Source organism: Cervus canadensis, chromosome 10 (assembly GCF_019320065.1).
Source record: "Cervus canadensis isolate Bull #8, Minnesota chromosome 10, ASM1932006v1, whole genome shotgun sequence".
Lineage (NCBI taxonomy): Eukaryota > Metazoa > Chordata > Mammalia > Artiodactyla > Cervidae > Cervus > Cervus canadensis.
The window spans coordinates 10322922-10343298 of record NC_057395.1 but is presented as its reverse complement, the minus strand read 5'-3'; the positions used below and the strand labels follow the sequence as shown (position 1 = coordinate 10343298).

The 20377-nt window shown below is 44.8% G+C and overlaps 1 long non-coding RNA gene across 1 annotated transcript; it reads right to left on the bottom strand.

Moving 5' to 3' along the window:
• Positions 1 to 4: 4 nt before the first annotated feature.
• Positions 5 to 20361, bottom strand: LOC122448672. Its single transcript, XR_006271718.1, has 3 exons — positions 20169 to 20361; positions 2147 to 2474; positions 5 to 130 (listed from the first exon to the last, which is right to left on the bottom strand). It is a non-coding gene; the product is annotated as an uncharacterized LOC122448672 (long non-coding RNA).
• Between the last annotated feature and the right edge of the window lie 16 nt (positions 20362 to 20377).

The following is a 20377-nucleotide window of genomic DNA, read 5'->3' as shown; positions in this document are numbered from 1 at the left end:
ATTCCTCTGGATCTTCCCAGTGCACCAGGCCCGAGCACTTGTCTTGTGTTGTGCATTCCTTTTTGTTAAAAGTCGTATCTCTTGTTCAAGGGGCCTGTGGTTGGGCAAGTTGCTTTTGCTCTCTGCAAACCTGCAGAAGGTAAATCAGAATCTCAATCAGATTTTAAGAATAGAGACCCAGTTTTTCAATTCCCAGCTGTGAATTCTTAAAACCCTTTCCCCACCAGTCCTAGCAATGTTTTTTTTTTTTTCCTGACTTGCTATGTGAAATGGCAAAGTGAAACAGAGTAACTGATGTGATTGTCAGGATAATCAAGCCTCCAGTCAACTTCTACCAGAAAATCCAGATTATTAGGGTCCCCACCTCCTTCCCCGCCCTGATGATTTTGGTAAAGACACAGTTTGTGCAAAAAATACTTGAGTCACAGTTGACTTCGTTCAATGTTCACAGTGTGGTTAAATTCAGCAGTGGTTTTGTCACAGTCAAGTTTTAGAAAACCCTAGCATATTTCATACGCTTAGAAAAGAGGTAAATTGAAGATGCCAGCACTCTTAGCATCATGGGCTCCTGACCCTTGATAAGTGTGGGCATTTATTGTTTCTCAAGTTTACTGGCCGTGCCCACAATTCCATACAGGGAAATAGGAAGCTTCATTCATGTCACATGTAAACAAATCTCTGGAGCGAGTGGGTATTTCAGCTCCATATGGAGAGAAGACATAGGACCAAGTACTACAAACAAAAAAAAAAATCTCATTTCTTCAACAAGCAGCCTTATATATCTGAACGCTGATGGGAGGGGCGGGGGGTGGCGCAGCAAAGAGAAAGGGAAATCACACAAACTAATACTATTCCATGTTGTACCCTTGAAATACAATTTTTATGACTTAAAGGCCTTTCCACAGTATGGTGTCTTCTCAGCTGTATCACCTACAAAAACCACAGTGTAGAGGTAATTTAATCAGGAAAATGATCTATTGATCCACACGCTTTATATAACCTACACTCTAACCCATTATTAACAAAGACAGGGAATGTTCCCCAAACCATGATTTAAATATTTTTCTAAATGGAAATGACTTTTCTGTCACCTGTGAGCAATTGTTTTAATCATTTTTCTCAAGAGTAAGCTACACTAAAGTCAGTATGGTTGGGAGATAAAAAATGAGCTTGAGCTGTTAAATCTACCCCTCCTTCTCCCCCACCCCATTTCTTCTTACCTTCCCTCTTCCTTCTCCCTATTTGCTGCAGCACGTGAGTTTATTCTGGCCAAATGAACCAGTTGAGATGGGGATGTTAATTTGTTTGAGCCATCCTATGTCAAGCTGGGGAAAAACAATCATGGACTTCCCTCATGGTTAAAACTCCACGCTTCCAATGCCAGGGGTATGGGTTCAATCCCTGGTAAGGGAACTAAGATCCCACAAGCCCTGTGGTGTGGCCAATAAACTGAATGAAATAAAATTACTTTTTAAAACAATCCCATGCCAGCTTTTAGATTCCCACAAACCCAAGGTGGAAACCTGAGTCATGGTCCCTGGACCCGCAGTCACTCAGCCCTCGTTAATGCTCTCCTGAGGTTTCTCCTCCCTCTTGTCCCTCTTGCTTCCAGAATGACTTAAAGATCATATAATCTGCTTCTGGATCTTTCCCTGAGCCGGAAGGTACTGGTATCAGTGCCAGCACAAACGGATCAACAGACAAAAGCCTGAGCCTTGACTCCCAAAGACACAAGAGACATGTTGGTTCCCAGAGCCAGCCTCAGTCGGGCTCGGGGGACAGTAGACGTAGAGTGGGTCACCCAGATAGACTGGCAATGCTGGTCTTCCTGCACAAAAAGGCGGGGGGTGCTGGGACCACCCTGGGTAATTGAGTTTCCAAACCCCACTGTTACCTGAAGCAGACAGATAGATAGATGATCGTGGGGAAAGGAACCAACTATTTTGCGTACCAACTGTAAACCAGTATCTTAGAGGAGGTTCCCCAGAAGCTGACCCTGAGATGAGGGTTCATGGACAGTGACTGAAGGAAGAATGACTCCCAGGAGAAGCAGGTGAGGGAGAGAGGGGCAGCAGGACAGGGCAGGAGTTCAACAAGGAGCAAACCCGGCAACGCCTTTGTAGCCTTGGCTTCTGCCTCTTCCCACCTGGGGCTCAGGTGCAGAAAGCGACGTCTTCGGGGCCATAGGGACCCAGTCGAGAAGCTGACTGATCTTCATTAAAGGTTGCAGTGGGGGGATATCACCTGAGGCAGTTCTGGTTCTCTCTGCATTTAGGTGCTGAGGTGCACGACAACACTTACAGGGACTTTCAGGGCGTTTGGGGCGAGCACCGACTTGATCTGCTGCAGCCCAGCTCCTCACCGTGTGCTCCATTTCACTTCATCCTCACAGCATCCTGTACCTACGGCATCCTTTGTGGGCAAGAGGCAGCTAATCAGGCCTTTGATTTCGTTCTCCACGGCTTCCATGGACCCTGAAACGATGATGTGCGTTAGTGAGACTTTGGTGGGACCAGGGTGACATCTAGTGGTGGACGTGGGGTCTGGCATACAGAGAGAAATTTCTAAACTTGAGTCTGCAAGTCAGGGTGTGAGTCTCCTTCACAGCATCCAGAATCACCTCCTTGAATGGAGTCGACTACACACTCCACCCTCCCCTCCATCACCCACACTCTTAAAAAATCTGCCCGTCACACGGCATGGATCAGGGTGGTGTTAATACGCCATTATTGCTGACCTTGTAATCAATTCAACTAATTTAAAAAGTCACACTTCAGGGGAAAGCTGACTTTTCACTTTGACTCATTTTGTATGTTTGCCTTAATGATGGAGCCCTGCAGAGTTTATAGATTGTTTTAGTTGACTTAATTCATTTGTAGGAAGCAGGAATAGCACCTTGAGCTCAGAGAGTAGACGCTTCTCTAGAAAACAGTTAACATGACACCCACTCCCCTGCAGAGGTGTCATGGGGGTGGCTGAAGGCATAGGACTCAATGTCCAAGATCACTTTTTTAATCAAGTGTGGGGGCAGGGAATGCAGTTAGATACCCTGGATTCAAGTAACAAACTGTCCACAACATCACACAGGAATATGATTAAAGAAAAGAAAGTATAGATTTCTACTTGAGCTAATAGGGCAGTTCTCTACTGAGCCCATTTTGACCCCATACCTCAATCTTGAAGACACTTGGCAATGTCTGGAGACATTTTTCTTTTTACTGAAGCATAGTTGATTTACAATGTTGTGTTAGTTTCAGGCGTAGAGCAAAATGATTCAGTTATATAAATATATATGTACATTTTCAGATTCTTTTCCATTACATATTAAGGTCATTACAAGACATTGAGTGTAGTTTTGTGTGCTATAGAGTAGGATATTTTTTCCAAACTTTATATTTCGTATTGGGGTATAGCCAGTTAACAAAGTTGTGCAAGTTTCAGGTGAACGGCAAGGGACTCGGCCACACATATACATGTATCCATTCTCCCCCAAAGTCCCCTCCCACCCAGACTGCCACATAACATTGAGCAGAGTTCCCTGTGCTGTACATTTTATCTATTTTATATAGAGTAGTTTGTATCTGCTAATCCCAAACTCCTAATTTATCCTTTCCCCACCCACTTCTCCATTTGGGAACTATGTGAGTCTGTTCTGTGTGAGTCTGTCTCTGTAAGTTGATTTGTATCCAGAGACATTTTTGATTGTCACAAGTGGATGGGGACACGACTGGCCTCTAGTGGGTAGAGGCCAGTAATGCTGCTAAACATCCCATTAGACGCCAAGAAAGCCCCAGCGGAGAGTGAGCCAGAGCCAAAGGGCAATAGCATCCAGGTTAAGAAAGTCTACTGTAAGGGGTGATATTCATCAGTAAATGAACGTTGAAGGAATAATAAATCCTAGGAAAGCCTAAGCAATGATCTGGTCCGAGTTCAGCCAGGCGTGTTTTTTTTTTTTTTTCCTAAGCAACCATTGGGTAGAACTGGATACCTGAGAAATGGGTACACGCCTTCCAGCGACAGGACACGGCACAGAGAACCTCCGTTTTGCAATGCGCCTGTTACAGATGACCATCAGCAGATTCCTTTCTCGATGATTTTAAACACAGTCCTTCTGCTTCATGCAGCTAGCTATGCGCGCCTCAGCTCCCCGTGTAACATTCCGCCAAACGCCTTCATCAGCTCAGGAAGGGCTCAGGGCTAGTGAAGGGCTGAGGCATGAGGAGGGCTGCAGGCTATCTGCGTTTCTTCCAGCACTTATTTTCACTCCTGGAGGACTAGGAGACTGCTTGATTGCTTTTCAAACAGCTATCATGTCCTCCTAGCTTTACAGCTTCTTCCAAAAGATGATTACAATGTTCTATTATTTTTCAAGCAAAAACAGCACTCCCTTACCCCTCGGTAATATATGCACTGTCAATTTCAACAGCGCTAGCTGCCTTTACCTGACATGGATCTCTTTTCCCCTTTATTTCCCCTCCTTTGCCGTTGCCACCCTGTTTAACCTTTCTGGGGAGAGCTTCCTAGGCACACAATTATATTTACAGAGTCTCTGTACACTTGCGGATACAATTAAAATTTAAACAGTGAACATTTAGCTTAATGTTGACATTTCTCATTCCTTAGAGGAGGAATTTACTTAAACATTAATAACTAAATGTGCAAGGGACTTTCCAAGCTGAGAAGGGGAGAAAGGTACACCATGCAGCTCTCATCTGTTAGAATTGTGGGTTTGTTTAAAAATGATATGCAATTGGAGACCTACTTTCACTTTTCACTTTCATGCATTGGAGAAGGAAATGGCAACCCACTCCAGTATTCTTGCCTGGAGAATCCCAGGGACGGGGGAGCCTGGTGGGCTGCCTTCTATGGGGTCGCACAGTGTCAGACATGATCAAAGTGACTTAGCAGCAGCAGCAGCAGCTGAATTTGAAACTGGTTACTTTATCTCATAATGGAAGCATATACAAATGTAGACTTTTGAACAAAATCCAAACTTAACCTCTGCTTGTCTTGGCTCATGGCTTGAAGGTGCTGGTGTGATTTTTTTTTTTTTTGAAGTTGCTATTGAATTTAAATTTAAAAGAAGGAAAACAGTCCTGCCCATCTCTGTAAAAGCTCCTGCTTTCATGTGACAGAGTATTACAATTTTAAAAATCGACAATCTGAAAAGAAGGAAAGCAAAAGAAGGCTGAAATACATACTAGGAGCTGGAATTTGGGTTTGGGTCCTCCAAATCCTATACTCTTGCACCTTCTCCCCTCCTGAGATTCCTGCCAAGGGAGGGGTATCCACAAGGTGAAAGAACCAAGTGAGTGGCAAAATATCAGCTCAGTTGACCACTGGGCAAGCATCCAAAGCCTGGAGAAGGAAATGGCAACCCACTCCAGTATTCTTGCCTGGAAAACCCCATGGATGGAGGAGCCTGGTGGGCTGCAGTCCATGGGGTCGAAAAGAGTCGGACATGACTGAGCCACTCACACTACCACTTTTTTACTTTCAAGCATCCAGTGATGCCCGCATCTCCTCATACAGGGCTTCTGCACCATAGGCAGGGTTGAAGAGCGAGGCTCAGATGGGCAGCCAGGTTTCCACATTCTTGCTTCCTCGAGTCCTGGTCGCCTGGGTCTGTGGCACAGGATTCAACTGACTGTGTGGACAAATGGTGGAGCCCCCTCAACTTCGATGGAGGAGTCACAACAATAGACAGGAAGAAAAGCAGGTACTCCTGACACCTGCTCTGTGACATCTGCATCTCTTTGCATGATGGCCTTTTTGGTCAGCTGAATTTGCTCTACACTTCCAGGCAGTCTGGATGTACCAGAGGCTTGACACCCCCTAGAAGGATCCCTTGGGCTTCCCTGGTGGTTCAGTGGTAAAGAATCCACCTGCAATGCAGGAGACGCAGGTTCAGTCCCTGGGTTGGGCAGATACCCTGGAGGAGGGCATGGGAACCCACTCTAATATTCTTGCCTGGAGAATCCCATGGACAGGGGAACCTGGTGGGCTATAGTCCATAGGGTTGTAAAGAATCAGAAATGACTGAATCAAGTTAGCACGCAGGCCCACAGGAGGATCCCTTAACCAGTGACTGAAAGCGGTGTATTATCAGCACCTCACCCTTGGAGGGGATAACTCCTAGCTGTATCTGCCAGAGGTTCCGAGTGAAACTGAGGTCCAGGTGCCTACAGGGATGACTGCCTTAACACACACTTCGTGGCTGTCTCTTCTTCTCCCCTGTCACTTTCCCACTCCCCTATCTTGATCCCTGGAATCACCTCTCTAAGAAATTACTTTTATTCCTATCCTTGTTTCTGGGTCTGTTTCTTGGGGAAACCAAAACCAAGACAAAAAGGATAGACAACCAGTTCCATCCTCAACAGGCACACCCTCTCCAGAGAAGCCGGAAGCAAAACTGAATGTGAGAAAGCCTGGCGTGCAAAGATGCAGGAGATGAAAAAGAAGGAGCTGGAAGAGCCACATGTCTTATAAGCCCAGCGGTCCTCATGCAGGAGTAGGGCTTGGCGCAGTGAGTGTCTTGCCATCTGACACTCAGATTTACAATTCCTCCTCCACTAAGGAGAGATGGCGGAAGACAGGGTGGTAGAAGGTTGGGATTCTTCCCTTCAGGTTCCAGCCCAGCCCACTCCTAAACAGAGAAAAGCCAAAATAGCTTCCCCTCCCAACAGCTCAGCTTTGTCCCAAGCTATTCCCACTTCAGAAGGGCAAGCATTCTAAGCTGTCCATGGTCAGAACTCCCCATAAGCTCCCATTCCTGCATGGAAGACAGAATACTATTTGACTTTCAGACCCACATCACTTTCAGATTCATCATGGTAGGACTTACTATTCAAACAAGATAGTTCTTTAATTTCTCCTCTTCCTGGTATGAACACGACTCTGAGCTAAGAAAAACCTGTAGTGAAGCCTTTGGAGTGTGTTTTATTAAAAGGTAAGATGATGCTTGAAGCAAAGGTTAGGCAAACACTGGCTTAACGCCCTTGTACTCCACAGGCAGGGAACATTTTCTCAGGTCGGGAAGCTGAATAAAATGGCCGCTAGGTTAAGAAAGGTCTTTACTTAAAGGGCAAACCAAAATATAATGAGAAAGATAAAAACAGCTTGAAACAGGTATTTAAAAAAAAAAAAAAAGTAGGAGGAGAAGACTGGTTTTAAGTGGAAATCTGTTTCTTCTTTCAAAGTCCCAAAAGTGCATGTGTCTGTTTTAGAAAGACAATTATTCTCAAAGATGAAAGTGTAATTGAAGGAGTGCAGTTAGATTGGTCCTCGGCACAGCCTCAAATTTAAACAGGAAAAAAGCTCCCAAGGCCCCCTTCCCAGCACAACCCAGCTAAGTGCCATGGCACCTGTTCCCAGTTCCAGATTGCCAGACCTGGGTCCTATTTCCCCAGGGGACAGGTGGACTGGGGATTAGAGCAGCCGCTCTTAAACCTGTTATGGGCCAGAAACCTGACATTTCACAGGTACACTAGCACAGGTGCTTTTCTGCCCGAGGAAGGAATGGCTAGCAGCTTGCAGGGGAAGACACCCAGGTGTGAGAAACTCCGGTTTTCTTAGTGTTAAGTATGATACATCACCAGGCCTTGAAGAAGTCACAATACACATTTGTCCAAGGACCAAGTGAAAGAAGAGGCCGGGATGCTGTTTGGCGCTTTCCCGAGCCTCTGACCACACTCTCCACAACAGGAAGTTCCAGCACCTTTCCTCATCTTCACCTGATTTAATCAAAGCCGCGCAGAAGCTTGTTGGACTTGTTACCTGTTATAAAAATAATGTTCTGACATACCCGGATTTAACAAATGGTTTTGCCTCTCTGAGATTTATGGTGGGCAGTTAATTTTTCCTAGATTCACTGGTGCTTGTTAAATTTTTGAAACACTGCTTCGTGCTTTGCTGTGCTCAGTCATGTCCGACTCTTTGTGACCCCATGGACGATAGCCCACTGGGCTCCTCGGTCCATGGGATTCTCCAGGCAAGAATACTGGAGTGGGCTGCCAGGCCTTCCTCCAGGCGAACTTCCAGACCCAGGGATCGAACCCGAGCCCTCTGCATCGCCTGCATTGCAGGAGGATTCTTTATCACCGAGCCATCAGGGAAGCCTGAAATACTGTTTTACTGGTTGGTATGTAGTCGCTGCCCTGAAGCTCTTTGAATGTCCTTTCATGGCCACCCTCCCCTCACAGCTCCTCCCCTGGGGTCACCAGGACCTCCAACAGTTACAAATTTAATGCCCGGAACCGGATCTGTCCTCAGGACTCTGCTCCCTTCTGAGGGCTGCGGCACAAATTTAGCGGGACTCCCCTCTCTGCACTTCCCTTCTCTCTGGGATCTGGCTCTTCAAGTCCCCACTGCCTCATTGGCTCTCTGATAGCTCAGGCATATTCCATATATTTTCTGCAGCTTTTCTGGTTGTTCTTGGTGAGAGTGTTGGTGAGCAATAAGCCAGTCTATCACTGCTAGAAGCAGGAATCATCTGTGGACTTTTTATGTAAAATAGACAAATTACTATCCGACAAGCTACTGGGAGTTTGGTTATTTGCAGCCCGATGAATTTGTAACTAATAAGCACTGCTGGACTTTCCTGGTGGCGCAGTGGGTAAGAATCCACCAGCCAGTGGAGGGGACACAGGTTTTATCCTTGGTCCAGGGAGATTCCACATGCCATGGAGCAACTAAGCCCCTTGCCACAACTACTGAGCCCACAAATGCGGCAACTACTGAAGCCCTCGCACCTAAAGCCTGTGCTTCGCAACAAGAGAAGCCTGCAGACCTTAACGAAGATTAGGCCCTGCTCACTGCAACTAGAGAAAGCCCGCACAAAAACAATGAAGACCCGGTGTAGCCAAAACTAAAATAAGCAAGTAAATAGCATTGCTAGGACCCTGCTATGTGTGTGATGCAAGCTCACTTGAGCTTTGTGACAACTTTGGCATGTGGGCTAAAGGAAGGGGACTGAGCAGGCTGCTTGACGGGAATAAAGAATTATAAAGAGTCTTGGAATAAGTAAGTACTTCAGGGTGATCAGAGAAAGATAACTTAGGTTTCTTCATTCTGAAAAAAAGGGAAGAGATCCATTAAATGTACTAACAGGATGAAAGGGTTATTAGAAAGAAAACTTTGGAAACGGCTGAGTGGTAATATTTCTAAGCCAGTTAATAAGATGCTGGAAACCCAAGAGGAAGGCATTTCGTCTTAGCTTTGCCATTAAGCACAAAGCCCAAACTTTCGGCACATGATTTATAACCCTGGGAGCTCTGCAGATTTCATTAAAAAGTGCTAAATAAAGCCTGACACTCTCTCCCAAGGTGTCCCATGGCCCAGAATATGGAGAGATAAGGGGCTTTTTCCAAGGTCAGACTCCAGACAGCAGGGAGTCATGAATATGAGTAGGTTAAAGGAAAAACACAGTACACACACACACACACACACACACACACACACACACACACACACACCCCACACACGATATGGGCAGTTGGTAGGAATAATCTATCTAATAATCTATCTAATATCTATCTATCTAATAATCTAATATCTAATCTAATATCTAATAATCTATCCTTCAGTGAAGGATTGTATTTTCCAAACATGGTTCCATTATCATGTCCCACTTGCTCCACATACTCTTCTTTCAATGGACATAGATTCTCCTCGATCAAGGGGTGGGTCTCTGTTCCTCCTTCACTTTGCACCCAGGTGGTAGAAGGATGCTATGTGACTTCCAAAAATAGGTCATAAAGAGCAACATTGCTTTCACTGGCCCATTTGGGATCCTTGACCTGGGATTCCTGTTACCAGTCACATGCAAAGGCCACAAACCCAGCCTTGACCACCCATCACCAATATGGGTGTATGAGCAGCGGCAGCCACGTGTGTGAGCAAGGTTTCAGAGAATTCCAGCCCCCAGCCTTTGAGCAGATCTAGGGACTCAAACGCAGAGATGTGCTGTCCCCATCGAGCACTTCCCCAACTGCAGGCTTATGGGCAAGCAAAATGTTGTTTTGGACCACGAAGTTTAAGAGTGGGCTGTTGGGACTTCCCTGCTGGTCCAGTAGTTAAGAATCTGCCTTGCAATGCATGGGACACTGGTTCGATCCCCAGTCCGGGAGGATTCCACATGCCACGAGCAACTAAGCCTGTGCGTCACCACTACTGAGCCCAAACTCTAGAGCCGGAGAGGCACAACTACTGAGCCCATGCCCTGCAACTACTGAGCCCATGTCCTGCAACTACTGAAGCCCAAATGCCCAGAGCTTGTGTCCACAACAAGAGAAACCACTGCAATGAGAAACCCACACACCGCAATGAAGAGGAGCCCCTGCTCGCTGCAACTAGAGGAAGCCCTCACACAGCAACGAAGACCCACCACAGCCAGCAAATAAATAAGTAAATCTTTTTTTTTTGAATTTTTTTTTTTTTTAAGAGAGGGTTGTTACACAGCAATAGCGAGCCCTCCTTCCTCCATTGCTCTGAGTGGTAATGCTTGCAAGAGTTGCTCAAATCTCTCTCACGACAGAGAATGTACCCAAAGAGACAGGGTTTACCAAATGCATGAGCTGATCCAAATGGACCCACGAAGGCAAAGTTCCGGGTCTTAACAAAGCCTCAACTTGGCGTGAGGTGTTTCCTTACTGGAATGATTGGCAGAAATGCCAACCTCAGCCTTTTAATGATCCTGGGTTTAGTTTCCTTGTTGGTGGCTTTATCAAGAAAAAATTAAATATAAAGCAGTGAACGGCTATTTGAGAGAGACCACCAGCTGATTCCCTAGATCTGTGTTTTCCTTCCTTCAGTAGCAAGTTCCTAAATCATAGCAGCATACAGACCACTCAGGATGAAGGTTCCTGTTGTAAACCTGTGGGACCCGTGCCCCTCCCCTGTCCTCCATCTAATCTCAGCGTAGCTGTGGAGACAGGGCCACACACCGGTCTCCTTAACTGTTTTCTTCTCTATGCCATATTCATTTTCCTTCTCTTCCTTTTTAATTGAAGTAAAAATTTGTACCACTTAAAATCCAGTTTTAATAATCATTTTAAAGTGTATAATTCGAGGGTTTTTTTGGGTTTTTTAGTATATTCACAATGTTGTACAACCATAATTACTATCTAGTTCCAGAGGATATCAACCAAAAAGATACCCTGTACCAATTAAGCAGTAACTTCCCATTTTGCCCTGCCCCCAGCCTTTGGCAAACACTAATCTGCTCTGTGTCTCTACGGATTTGCCTCTTTTGGACATTTTCTATAAATGAAATTGTATAATATGTAGCATCTTCTTGGTCTGTTTTTTTCACTTGATATTTCCAAGGTCCATCAGTGTTATAGCATATATAAGTATTTCATTTCTTTTACAGGTTGCATGATCTCCCATTGTGCAGTTATACCACATTTTGTCTATTTGTGGATTAGTTAATAGACATTTAGATTGTTTCCACCTTGGGGCTATTATGAATAATGACAGTATTAACATTCACGTGCACATTTTGTGTGGAACATGTTTTCATTTCTCTTAGGTACAAACATAGTGGAATTGCTGGGTTTTATAGTAATACTATAACTTTTTGAGGAACAGTCAAAATATTTTTCACAATAGATGTATCATTTAACTTTCTCACCAGCAATGTACTAGGATTCCAATTTCTCTTCATCCTTTCCAATACTTACTATTGCTATTATTTTTGTATTTGCATATGAAATAATATTTCAATTTCCCACTTTCCTTTTCTGGGAAAATTATTTAAAATAACCACTTAGAGTTGAGCCAGAGAAAAGTCTGTTACTTCCATCACAACCAGTTTGTAAGTAACAAGTGCTGGCTGCCCTGCTCTCTAATTCTGGCTCAAGTGGAAGACTGCCCTTCCCCTAGTTCATTGTGTCCCTGGCCCCATTTCTGGGATTTGTAAATAATAAATCTTGTAACTTTACTTTCTTTATGTGAGTATATTGACACTGTGCTTTCAGTCAAAATGACTCTGGGGTTTTCACGTCCTCAGAATGGGTACCTGGATGCTGAGGGAGCTACTTGCCAACCCACTTTGTGCCTCCTTGTTCAGCAGGTCATGATCTGTGTATTTCCATATAAAAAAACAAATAAGTAAATTTTATTTATTTACTTATTTTTGGCGGTGCTGGTTCTTGCTTTCTGCTTGGGCTTCTCTCTAGTTGCAGGGATTGGGTGCTACTCTGGTTTCGGTGCACGGGCTTCTCAGTGGGGGGCTTCTCTTGCTACAGAGCACAGGCGCTAGGGCCCAGGGGTTTCAGTAGTGGTGGCGCAGGGCTCAGTAGTTGGGGTTCCCAGGTTCCTGAGCACAGGCTCAATAGTTGTGGCGCCGTGGCATGTGGGATCTTCCTAGACCAGGGATTGAACCGTGTACCCTGCATTAGCAGGCAGATTCTTTACCACTGAGCCACCAGTGAAGCCTGTGATCTGTGTATCCTTAACACAAATTGGGTTACCAGCACAATTTCCTCCCACGACTTTTAGTGTGAGCTAGAAGTCCAAATTTATTCTTTTGCATGTGGCTATTCAGTTGCCCCAGAAACATTTGTTGAAAATAATATTATTTCCCCCATTGAATAATCTTGGCACTTTTATTGTAAGTCAATTGACCATAGATGGATCCATCATAGATGGATGAGTTTTATTTCTGAACTCTCAATTTTACTCCATTGATCTGTGTATCTATCTTTATGCCAGCAACACAGTTTTGATTAGCATCTTTACAGTGAATTTTGAAATCAGGAAGTCTGAGTCCTCCAACTTTGTTCTTCTTTTTTCAAGATTATTTTAGCTATTTGGGTTATCTTACAATTTCATAAAGAATTTAGGGTTAGTTTATTTCTGCAAAGAAAAAGAAAAGGCAGTCGGAATTTTGAAGGAATTAAATGGAATCTATAGATCAATTTTTGGAGAATTGCCATCTTAAGAATATTAAATTTTTTCAATTCTTGACCATGAGTTTTCCCATTTATGGAGTTTTTCTTTAATTCCTTTAGACAAAATCTCATAATTTCAATGTAAAGTTCTTGCAGTTCTGCGATAAATTTATTCCTAAGTATCTGTTGTTTTTGATGCTACTATAAATGGAATCATTCTCATAATTTTTGGTTTGCTCATTGCAAGTAAATAAAATTGATTTTATATATTGATCATATGTCCTGCAACTTGCCAAACTCATTTTTAGTTCAAACAGTTTTTTCGTGAATTTTTAAGAAATGTTTTCTATATATAAGATTATATCTTCTGCAAAAAGAGATAGTTTTACTTTTTTCTAATCTGGATATGCCTTTTATTTTTCTTGCCAAATTGCACTGGTTAGAACTTCCAGTACATGTTAAATAGAAGAGGTGAGAGTAGATGATATTTGTCTTTTTCCTGATCTTAGGGGGAAAGCATGCATTTTATCCACCATAAAGCATGATGTTAGCTGTGAGTTTTTCATTGATGCCCTTTATTAAGTTAGTGACTCTAAGGTATTTTTTGGAGCACAATATTGATTGAACACCTACTGTGTGTGCCATGTACTCTTTAGGCCCTAAGAAAATAATGGTGGGGGAGTTCCCTGGCAGTCCAGAGGTTAAGATTCCATGCTTTCACTGCCATAGACCAAGGTTTGATCCCTGGTCAGGGAACTAAGATCCTGCAGGCTGCAAAGTGCAGCCAGAGAAGAAAGATAGAAAATAATGGTGGGAGAAGAAAAGAACCTGTCAGGAAGCATTTAACAGGAGGCTTCTTGTGTGCTGTTATGGATCTGTCAGGAAACCTTTGGCCCTTATTAATTCCTGAATATTCAGGAATTAAGAGGATAGGCACGCCTTTCCTGGGGCTGAGGAATCCAGGTATTTCCTTTGTTAGTTTCTCATTATGGTGATAAGTACCCACTTCTCTCTTGAATAGGGATTGCCTTGGGTTTTGTAAGTCTGGAATTTTAATCTTTATCTTTGCAGAGAATAACTACAGTATATATGTCCACGCCATGTTGATTAAAACACCTTTACTCCATCAGAGCTTTGGTCCCCATGTCTTTCTTTCTTTTTTCTCTCTATCTCTATCTATTTCTGGCTGATTCCCTGGAGCCCGGAAGCTGGCTGCGTAACCCAGGGAATATTAGCCTCTTCTTTCACTCTCTCATCATCGACTCCGGACCACCAGGTTCCGGTCCATTAAAGGACCAACAGAACCCAAGGGAATGGGGTGTGGGGGGAAATGGATGAAGGATTAAGAGGAACAAACCTCCAATTATAAAATAAATAAGCCACGAGAATGTATTATACAGCATAAGGAATATGGTCACTAATATTTTACTAATTTATATAGGGACGGACGAATACTAGACTTATTGTGGTGATCATTCCACAATATATACAAATGTTAAGTCACCATGTAATACTCCTGAAACTAAAACAACCATTTGTTGTTTACTCACTAAGTCATGTCTGAGTCTTTGTGACCCCATGGACTGTAGCATGCCAGGCTCCTTGGTCCGTGGGATTTTCCAGGCAAGAATCCTGGAGTGGGTTGCCATTTCCTACTTCAGGGGATCTTCCTGACCCAGGGATCAATCCAAATCTCTTAGGTCTCCTGCATTAGAAGGAGGGTTTTTTACCACTGACCCACCTGGGAAGCCCTGCTTTGTTATCAGTTTTCCATGAATTACAGAGTTATAAACTAGTTAAAAATCAATGATAGGCAGAGACAACTCAGAAACAATTTCTGGAAGAACACTCTAGAACTTCCCTTTCCATGCCAAAGTCTTTCCCAGTTTTATCAAGTAACATTCAATAAATAGTCATTCAATGAATGGATAGTGAACTACAAACAAAGGGAAAACATATTTCAAGGACAGTGTGATCAGCCATGTCAAACACTGCTGTGAGCATGGTGAGACTTGGGACCTGGTCACTGGGTTTGGTAACATGAGGCTTTAGTATGATTCTGCTGCTGCTGCTGCTAAGTCACTTCAGTTGTGTCCAACTCTGTGCGACTCCACAGATGGCAGCCTATCAGGCTCCTCTGTCCCTGGGATTCTCCAGGCAAGAATACTGGAGTGGGTTGCCGTTTCCTTCTCCAATGAATGCATGCATGCGTGCTAAGTTGCCTCAGTCGTGTCCGACTCTGTGCGACCCCATAGACAGCAGTCCACCAGGCTCCTCTGTCCACGGGATTCTCTAGGCAAGAACACTGGAGTGGGTTGCCATTTCCTTCTCCAAGTATGATTCTAGGGGGAGTCAAAGCCCAGTCAGAGTAGGTTCAAAGACAAACAGAAACTGAGCAAGTGGAGGGAAATAGACCACTCTTTGGGAGTAGTTTTACTATAAAGAGCAGAGAAATGGGGGCAAATGAGGTCAAGATAAGGTGTTTTAAAGGACAAGAGGCAATGCAGCATGGGTATGGTCAAGGGAACTCAGTAAAGAACGAACAAAAGAGGGCACAGTTGGGAAAGGAAAGTTCAATAGTATTTATTCATTGCAATGGGGGAAGGAGACCATTGTGCAAGTTGAGAATTGCCTGAGATTGAAGAATGGACAACTATTCGTATCCATCTGATGGATACCAGCATGGTAACTGGAAGTTTTATTTCTTGTCTCTGAAATAAAACAAAAACAAACCCGAAGTCTAAAGACTACTTAACCACAGCCTCCAGACACATCTTGAAGAACCATTATAAGAGGTGGCTAAGCCAGCTTTATGTGGTAGTGGTCATCCCACCCCCACCAGGTGACTGTGCTGCGTAATATGGTAACTACCAGCCACAGGCAGCTACTTAAATGTAAATTAATTAAAATTAAATATAATAAAATTTTTTCAGCTCCTCAGTTGCACTAACTATATTGCTTGCACTCAATAGCCACATGGAGTCAGTGCTACTGCATTGGACAGCACACAAGTAGAATTATTTACAGCATTGCATAAAGTTCTATTGGATAGCACTGGTCTATGAGAATTGGTGGAGGGAAAGCAGCTAGAGTAGGGGGTTCTCAGCCTACATGGAGAATGCTATTACATTCCTCCATGCTGTTGTCTCATCGATTCCCCCCAGTTACATGTTTGCATGTGCCTCAATCTGCTGCTCTTCTCTGGGCTGATCTGAGCAGGAAAAAGGAACTGGAGAGACATGGCAAGAAGCAGACAGATGTCAAGGAGGAAGCAGTCAGACAGTAATGGAGAGGCTTTCTCTTCCAACTGTTACAGGAAAACAGCGACTCCTTCCAGGCCCCCCACAAAAACAGTGGGCTCCTGTCTAATACTCAGAAATGAACTGTCTGAAGAGACACATGGGCTAACAAAGCAAGAGACTTTATTGAGAAGGGGTGCACGGGTGGAGAACAGCAGACTAAGGGAACCCAGAAGAACTGCTCCGCCACGTGGCTTGCAGTCTTAGGTTTTATGGTAACGGGGTTAGCTTCTGGGTTGTCTCTGGCCAATCACTCTGACTCAGCGTCCTTCCTGGTGGTGCATGCGTCACTCAGCCAAGATGGATTCCAGCTATAAGGATTTGGGGATGTTGGTAGGACATCTGGACTTAAGTCTCCTCTCTCCTTCTGATTTTTCCCAAACTGTTCTGGCTGGTGGTAGCTTGTTAGTTTTGCATTCCTTACCAGGACCTCTTGTTTAAGATAACTCGTGCAAGTGGTCATTATGGTGCCTGGCCAGGGCAGGTGGTTTCAGTCAGTGGGTCCCCTAACAAAGGGCTATAGCTAATATTCTGAGCCATATCTTGTGAGCTGTCTGATAGATACTGAAACCCCCACCAAGTGGAAAAAGTTAACTACATGATGACCAGGCTGTAGCCATGACATAAGCTTCCACAATCCCAAGAACTGGCCTCAAGGAAATGGGAACAAACTAACCCTGGAACCAAAGATTAATTGTACATAAAACAATCAAGATGACACTGATCAGCCCACTGATGATTTCAAGCTGACTGTCAGAGCTGACTGTGCTACTTCTGCATGTAGCCCTATCTTTTTGTGTATTAAATCTCTTGCCACTGACTGTTAGTGGGTGGGGGGTTGGGGGGGCAGTGGCGGTTAGTTGGCCTTTGGACAGGAGTCCGCCCTCCCATCCCCCTTACTCCTGCTTGCCGGCATCCAAAATAAAGCAAACTTCTCTTTCCATCAAACCTGCCTCTTCATTGGCTTTTGAGCAGTGAGCAGCCAGACCCCCACTTTCAGTAACACTACTACCTACTCTGATGCAAAACTCCTATGTGTCCTAACTACCCCCTCGTCTCCTCAGAGCAGTTCTCTGGGGGTTACTTGAGATGCTGCCTTCCAGGCTTGAAGTCCTAAAAATTTCAAGCCAATTAAAACATAACTCTCAACTTTTAGGTTATGAATAATTTTTTAGTTGACATAAGCAACTCCATTTGGGGGCTGTTGTCTTGTTGTTAAGAGTCCTCAAACAAGAAGCCCTATGCTTCATCTGTAAAACTAGGCAGGAAGAAGAAAACCAAACATACAAATGGGTCCATTATGCATTAGCCAGAAAGGAATGTCCAGAGACTACCACCTCCACAGACCAGGGGCCATACTCTGCTCTTCCCGCATAATGACTCATTCTCACAAAGTCAGCTAGTCACCAAGTCTGTAAGGAAAGCTGAGCACCGAAGAACTGATGCTTTTAAACTGTGATGTTAGAGAAGACTCTTGAGAGTCCCTTGGACTGCAAAGAGATCAAACCAGTCAATCTGAAAGGAAATCAGTTCAGAATATTCATTGGAAGGACTGATGCTGAAGCTCCAATACTTTGGCCACCTGATGTGAAAAGCTGACTCATTAGAAAAGACCCTGATGCTGGGAAAGATTTAAGGCAGGAGAAGGGGACAACAGAGGATGAGATGGTTGGATGGCATCACTGACTCGATGGACATGAGTTTGAGCAAACCCTGGGAGATGGTGAAGGACAGGGAAGCCTGGCATGCTACAGTTCATGGGGTTGCAAATAGCTGGGCAGAGCTGAGCAACTGAATAACTGTGTTGGATCCAACAGATGGGATGTAAAAGACAAAAGGAAAGAACTGCTGGAAAGATGTCCCTAACTAAGGGCAGGAATCTAGTAAACAGTTAAAGGGCTGGCCACAGAAGCCAGCAGGGATGGCTCATTTAAGCTTATCAGGCAGGGTAGGTAGGTACACCTGATGATAATGGTAGATGTCTCAGGAGCCTGAGATTCCCTTCCGGTTGTTTCTATCTTACCCCTATTAACTGAGCAATACCCCCATTCCAAGAAAACCTTTAAACCACAGGGAAAGCCTCTTTTTTTTTTTTTTTAAGTATTTATTTGTCTTTGTCGTGGCACACAAGATCTTTCATTGCAGCTAGAGAGCTCCAGAGCATGAGGGCTTAGTTCCCTGACCAAGGATCGAACCCACGCACCCTGCATTGGAAGGTGGATTCTTAACCACTGGACCACCAGGGAAGTTCCAAGCCTCTCTTTCAAGGTCATGGGATTGTAATGAACTTGTTCAGCAGAGGTGGGTGGGAAGGGTCTGGAAAGCCTTTTCCAGACCCTGGGGAAAATCTTTCCCTAGGATAGAAAAGACAGGATCAATGTTGGCCAGCAGCAGTTGCACACCAGTGGTACCATTCTGTAGGGTGCAGGAGAAACAAGCATTACAGTTTGGTTTTCACTTTGTGCTTCTTGATCAAGTCTCACAATTACTAATCTTTTCAGACCTTGCTTCCTGAAAATATGAAAATATCTTCTAGCTACTAGTGTTAATTGTGTCAAGCTGACCAGATAAGGAATGTACTGATATCCTGAGACTCATTTATAATGAGGAGCCTTTCTATTTCAGCACCTTAAAACAGTACAGGAAAATTCACTGGTTCACAAACATCAACTGCAACATCCTAAAACCTGGAGACATTTAACTACAAGAACTTAAGTTGTCAGGTTACTGAACCTGGCCGTCACCTCCCTCTAAGCACCCAAGTTAGACAGGTCATGGAATGCCATTAGAGTACTTGTCACAAACAGAAACGTGTCAAAAACCTCGACCCCTCAACGCATTAAGTCAAGAGGACTGATGATACAGTATACTGCTGTACCTTCTCTGACTCTGGATTTGTGCCTAAGTCAATAAACTATATGAACATCAGAAAAAGGTGGGGGTGGGGGGAAGCTGGGGACTTCCCTGGTGGCGTCTGCCTACAATGTGGGAGACCTGGGTTCAATCCCTGGGTCAGGAAGATCCCCTGGAGAAAGAAACGGCAACCCAGTCCAGTACTCTTGCCTGGAAAATCCCATGGACGGAGAAGCCTGGTAGGCTACAGTCCATGGGGTCGCAGAGTCAGGACTCAGCGACTTGACTTTCTTTTCCCTGTGGGCCCAGTGGTTAGGACTCCGAGCTTCCACTGCAGGGGGCGCCAGTGGCTCCCTGGTTCGGGAACTAAGATCCCTGCTTGCGGCTCCCAGCGGCCAAAAAAGAATCCTAAAAACAACTCTGCTCACAAAATCTGTGGCCCTGTTCTGGTCACTGATGACGACCACGTAATCCAAATTTCGGCGAAATTACCCAACAGAGACAATTTAGACAGAAGACTTCAGAACTCAGTTCTAAGATCCTTATTCTGGTAGCTCAAAGAGTAACCAATTGTTGCTGTCCTTCTGGAGGTTTAACAGACTCTTTAGGTCCCTCAGCCTCTGGCTATACCAGAAAATCATCCAGATGGAAGGCAGCCAGCGACCAGAAAATGCAAGGATTCGGGAAAAGCTATCAAAGTGGACAAAACGTCGGGCAGACACTACAGAGTCCTTGGTGTTCAGGCAAAGCAGTCAAATGAGGGCTCCAAGATCCAGGTTACACCTTTTCAATTCGTCCCCCAAATCTGAACCTGGGTCCTGCCATCCGGCAGGGTAGGCACCCTACGACTGGGCCAGACGTACCCAGCACGGAAAGTAAGTGCGCACCACAAGGGGATAAACGACCCCCGCTCCATCTTTCCCCCGTCTGGTGCTGGTTCTGACGGAGCCGCAGACTCGGAACCACACACGCTCCCACCCGACTCCGGCCACGCGCGGAGCCGCCCGTGACGCGCGCGCCACGACATGGGGTTTCCGACCCCAAAAGCCCCTCGATCTGCCTCTTCCCCGGCGCCCGCAAGTTGCAGAAAACCTCCCCCGGATAGTCACGAGGTTCTCCTCACCTAAGGAGGGCAAAATGAGAAGAGTTAAGCAGTTCAGTTCAGTCGCTCAGTCCGGTCAGACTATGCGGCCCCATCACTCCAGGCCTCCCTGTCCATCACCAACTCCCAGAGTTTACTCAGACTCATGTCCATTGCGTCAGTGATGCCATCCATCATCTCATCCCCTGTCCTCCCCTTTTCCTCCTGCCCTCAATCTTTCCCAGCATCAA